The sequence below is a fragment of the Salmo salar genome, chromosome ssa16, assembly GCF_905237065.1.
Source record: "Salmo salar chromosome ssa16, Ssal_v3.1, whole genome shotgun sequence".
NCBI classification, from domain to species: Eukaryota; Metazoa; Chordata; class Actinopteri; order Salmoniformes; family Salmonidae; genus Salmo; species Salmo salar.
In genome coordinates this window covers 11310652-11316651 of record NC_059457.1, presented here as the reverse complement: position 1 = coordinate 11316651, position 6000 = coordinate 11310652, and positions in this window count along the sequence as shown.

Sequence of the window (6000 nt, the reverse complement as noted above, 5' to 3'; positions counted from 1 at the left end):
GGATATTGACGAGTTGGGACTGAGCAGAGAGGAGAGGGGGGTATCTGGCGTTCAGCCTGAGATGGAATCGGGAGCTGAGGGGAGCCAGCATCAGCACCAGAGGATGAAGCCTGTGACACATGCATTGGAGGACCAGAAAAAGGTAAGTGGAGGCCACTATGCTGTCTGTCTCTCTGTCTGTTCCCTAATGACCTCTAGGTAGCTGCCCTGAAGCCCCTGCTCCACAGTGGTCATCATGTCACAAACAGGAGCTCTCTTGTTGATTCACCCCAGTTGATTTTGACATAATGATGTTAAGGTGGTGTATCACATCAGCGGATGGGGCACCTTGTGTCTCAGTGTCGATGGTTGAGTCTTCGGACAAATCCTCTGCTGACATTAAAATGTGTGCATGTCACAGGAGTTTCTGAATGCTTTAATCTTTCAATCTGAATAGGACTCAATTATTGAGTAATGATATAAGTCATTTTGATTGTCATCTGTTGGAAAACTTAGAAATAGTATGAAAGAATATAAATGATGGCAGTGAAAATGACAGTAACAAAAGTATTCTTATGCTTGGCTAGATACAATATGCATATTGCAGAGTTGATTATGTATCTTTTATAAGAGAGTTATTGGAGAACCCGTCCCCCATCTGTTCAGGCCTTAGACCAGGATCTTATAAGGGGGTTCTCTGCGGTAGCTAGGTTGTCACCCCACCCCACCCCCATGGCTGGCAGCTGGGGCAGCATATATTGGTCACGCTTTGGTGAAGCGTCAACACTGAACTGTGGGGCTGTCGTAGAAATTAGGTAATTTGTTTTGATAAATCGCTTTTGATGACTTCCCGTGTGGAATTCTCCCTTTGAACAAAGTAAAGCTCAGTGTTGAGTATTATTAAATTAGACGCCTCACTCACGCCTTATGGCAACCTAATTGCCTTGTTACTCCTACCTCATTGTTGTCATTCATTCAGCCGACCCTTATTTGTCATTATTTCATCTGTGGCTGATAAAATGTTATATTTGTTCAGACCTGTGGTTTCTATGATTCGGTGTTCTTGGATTCTTGATAGGTGCAGGTAGAAGAGCGCTGTTTGTTAAAGGAAAGAGTCACCCATTTTGAATGCAATATTGTTTTTGTGCATCTCTGAGCGATGTTCTATCAATTCCCGGGGTCATACGATGCAAAACTCGTTTACTGGCTGTATTTCTGCCTGCTTGAACGGTGAATAGCTCAGATACACATGAAACATCAAATGACCCCGGGAATAGATAAAACATCGCTCAGAGGCACAAAAACTATATAACATTCAAAATGGGTGAAGCTTTTTTTTAACACATCATAAATCTTCAATAGTTTGCCAAAAGTACAGTACATTAAACGTAAAAAAAAAAAAGTATGTCAACATAAAAAAAAAACAAAGGAGCTGATTGTGGACAACAGGAGACAAAAGATGGAGCACGCCCCCATCCACATCGACGGGGCCGCAGTGGAGAAGGTCAAAAGCTTCAAGTTTCTCGGCATGCACGTCACCGAGGACCTGAAAAAGGCACAACAGCACCTCTTCAACCTCAGGCGGCTGAAGAAATTCGGCATGGCCCCTGAGACCCTTGCGAACTTCTACAGATGCACCACTGAGAGCATTCTGTCGGGCTGAATCACCGCCTGGCTCTTTCTGAGGGCAGTGCCATCAGCCCAATGCACCATCTGGGGCACGTTGCCTGCCCTCATTAAGGTCTGTTCACTGGGCTACCACGAAGACGGTACAGGTGCATCAGAGCCGGGACAGAGAGACTGAGAAACAGCTTCTATCACCAGGCCATCAGACTGTTGAACAGCCATCACTAGCCAGCTACCTGCATGGTACTCAGCCTTGCACCTTGAGACTAATGCCCCATGGATATATATAGTCATTGAAAGCTGGTCACATCATATTCTGTTTATAAACTGTTGTTTCCTCACTGTGTATGTATATACTGTATTCTCATCCTATATACTACTACTGTACATACCGTTTTCTTTTCCAAATGATATACTGTCCATACACACCACATATTTATACTCTGGATTCTCACACAGGCTCACTCAAATATATCTACTTTGTATTGCTATTTCTTGATTTCCTGTCGTGATTTTTTTATTATTTGTATTTGTGAGACATTCGACTGAACTGTTGGAGCTAGTAACATAAGCATTGTGCTGCACCTGCTATAACACCTGCAAATCTATGTACGCCACCAATAAACTTTGATTTGAAAAGAGTCATTTTCTGTGACTTGATGCTTTGGTTTACCCCCTACAGAATTATTGATAGGTCCAGGTGCAGTGATCTGAGTAATCTCGGTTTGTGATGGTTGCATCAATCATTACTGGACTCATAACCTGATCTGCCATCTTTTAGACCACTAATTCCCACAATGAAACATGTTAGTCCCCATATTAGTAATCTATCTGGTATGACATTGGCTACCTACAAAGCTACAGTGAGTACTGTAGCCTTTATGCTGTTTAAGCTGTCATTTTGTTCCAAAGTTTGTCAAATTAGGCAGTTGTTTCCACAGTCCACATGTGCCCCAACTGTGCCCTCCTTGAATTACACCTATTGGCACTTTTATAACAAAGCACACATTTCATAACAATTTTTGTTGAGTTGTTGAAAGTTGTAATAGAATCAGACATAACGTCTGTTTGTCTTTGTGTGTTCTTATGTTGGTGCACATCGAGGCTCTGCAGCACTATATATTCATATTTTGTTTCTTTCTGCAAGCTCTGTAAAGGAAAGTTGGGAATATAATGGTGTGATGAGTGGCTCCCGAGTGGCACAGCAGTCTAAGGCACTGCATCTCAGGGCTTAGAGGTGTCACTACAGACCCTGGTTCAATTCCAGGCTGTATCACAACTGGCTGTGATTGGAAGTCCCATAGGGCTGCGCACAATTGGACCAGCATTGTCCGGGTTAGGGTTTGTCTGGGGTAGGCTGTCATTGTAAATAAGAATTTGTTCTTAACTGAATTGCCTAGTTAAATAAAGGTTAAATAAAAGTGAATTCTTGGGCTGATCCTATGTAGTGTTGGACAGAGCTTTGTCTACTCTCCTTTCCTCATTGTGGAGCTGGAAGAGAGGACTTCTGTGTGAACTAGGGTCCTGTCAAGTGCGTTAGCTGTAGTCACTGACATTGATCCTAATCAGTTTATAGGGCCTGGAAAGAATGGTGGATTGTCCATAGTTATGGAGGGGTATCAAGTGATCCTGTCAAAAGGTATTAGACTACACACAGCCAGGGTATCTTTAGGTCAGACTTTGTCTTCGCGATCGTTTGGAAAAGTTCAGCCTAAAGTATGAGGTTAGATGACGTGATAGCGGATGAGGAGAACAGTACTATTCAAGAGGGTTTCTTCATATATTCGTTCATATTAGTCCATAATCTGTGCATCATATTTCATAAATCCAGAGTCATATTTTTCTCTATCCATGTAGCTAGGAGTTTTGTGTTACCCTGTCACCACAGTCGTAGTCTCCCATGGAAAGGGGTGTCATTGATTGATTGATTGATTTAGCTAAAGATAAAGGAAGGTGTAATGGATGGTTGTACACCTGTGATATGAACGGTGCTATATGGTGGAATATGCAATTCATTGTTTTATTCGGAATGTACACACATCCATCGTCAACCTCAGGGATTAGGCCATTTGGTGAGAGCTGTGCCGTTGCATTCTGAGTGAAAATATCATTCTCCACTTTTTAATGGATGACAATTTGTTCTAAGGGAGAGAATTGCTCTCCTGCAGAAATGAGAGAATGTCCATTCATCTTCTCTCTGCTGTATAAACATTTAGACATTCTTCTACTTCACAATGAAGCAGGTGTGCTATTCTGCCCAAAGCAACGGTAGATTACAGACACAAAAGCTTGTAAGGGGGACAATGGTAAGACTATTAAATTGCGTGTTTATCCTGAGGATTGTCCCTGAACTGTGGGTGAGGTCACCCAGATTCTCCTGTTTCCTCTGGTTGTAAATCTGATTAGACATCTGTTCCTTTAGAAGGTGTCAATATCATCTTTACCTACCATGCTGCAGCTGCAGTGGTAACACACACACACACACACTTTTGGACAGAGCTTAAATCATGCTCTTCTAATGTGCGGAACCCCCTGCAATGCCTCAGTAATATCAACCCATGATCCCCTCCATGGTGCGGTGCACTTACTAAGGGGGACACCATTACAAGCACTGGCCTCTTCAGGGGCTATACTAAAGAACAGAGAAACAGAGGGACTGGAGCTTACAAGCCACTGAAGGGACTGACTGGTACTGTCTGTGGGATGGAAATGCAGAGAGGTTGGAGGATGGACGGCACTTGTTTCAATTAGGTCCTCCTCTAGGCCCCAGCACCATCTGCTGCTCTCCTGCTCTCCTTTTCTCATTCTCTCTTCTTGCTCTATGACTGAATGTAGGTGTGGGCTGAAGAACATGTCACGGGGCAGAGCTGTGACACCTGAGGGAAGGCAGGAGTGTTCCTTACACCCCACTACTACAGTACCTGTCCTAGTTCCGCTATGGGTTCATTTGGGTTCTGAAGAATAAGAGAGCCACGTGTTGTGTGGTGAATGCTAATAAGCAGGATGCCTTTGATGTACAAATTGTGTGTGTGATAATGCTTCAACCTTAATATGTGGCTCCAGTGGCCCTATGCTCACCTGTCAATGACCTTCTGTTGGCTAAGTACCCTGTTAGTGTTTTGTAGGTTGAATAGGAACGATGTTGTGTGGTTAAGCTGAGGGTATGGGTTGTTGTAGGCTGTGCTATTTTCAGAACAACAGTGCTGTAGGCAGATCAGTGAGACAGTGTGATGGAATCGTTCACCTTGGCTCTGTGCCTTGGTCTTGCAGAAGCATCCCCCACTGGCCTCCCCTCGGACAAGCTGTCACTGGCATCACAAATTATTATTACACGATTATAGATATGTTTTTCAGCGCCCAGATTCTCTAGGCTTGTTCTTTCAGATGCACTTCAGTAATCACTTTTTTCACAGCAAAAGCATCCCAGTAGTTTAGCTGAATTTGTAATCTTCAATGTAGATGAACCAATAAATGAGGTTTGATTAGTGTTTTGTACGTTCATGATGTTAAGGTACTGGTAAAAGATTTGCATACTAAGTTATGTACTGTACATGGGAACTGTCATTTGGAGAGAATGTAGATGCAGTACATCCTGGGATTGCTTAGCATGCGGTTGTTTTTGCTTGAGTGAACAGAGCAATAGGGGTGAGACAGGGTTGAGGTGGGGTTGAGACCAGGGGTATAGGTGACTGGCTGCCTACCCAGGCGAACCTGCAGACGGAGACCTCCCTGACCCTGCCTCTCACTGGGCCCCTGATTACTGGCAACAACCTTATAACAAAACCACACTCCACGATCATCATCATCCCAAAGGGCCCCCGGCAGTAATGCTGTGGTCAGGGTTCATCTGGGTGCTTCCACTAGCTAGCTTTGTGGCATTTCTAATACATTATGTTGCATTACCAATGTTTATGAAGTATCTATTCATTTTTTTAATACCTAATCATAACTTGTGCCCCCATCTTAGTGGCATCCTATAGAAATACATACACTCTTAGAAAAAAAGTGCTATCTAGAACCTTAAAGGGGGTTCTACATGGAACCCAAAAGGGTTCTACCTGAAACCAAAAAGGGTTCTACCAGGAACCAAAAAGGGTTCTCCAATGGGGACAGCCGAAGAACCCGTTTGGAAACCTTTTTTTCTAAGAGTGTAGTCCTCTGTAATGTGCTTATGGTTCGTTATATGAAATGTGTCCATTTTGTGTCCCTTTGATGTTTTAAGTAGAAATTGTGCACCAATATTGAATTTGATATTATATTAAATGAAGTGCCCTTTAATATAGTTCAGATGTAAAATTCTATAAATCAGATTTTTAATATGAATAAAGACTTTCTAAAGTGACAAAATTCTGCATTTTGGCATGTCCCTCCGTGTACACTCTGTGACTTCTAGGA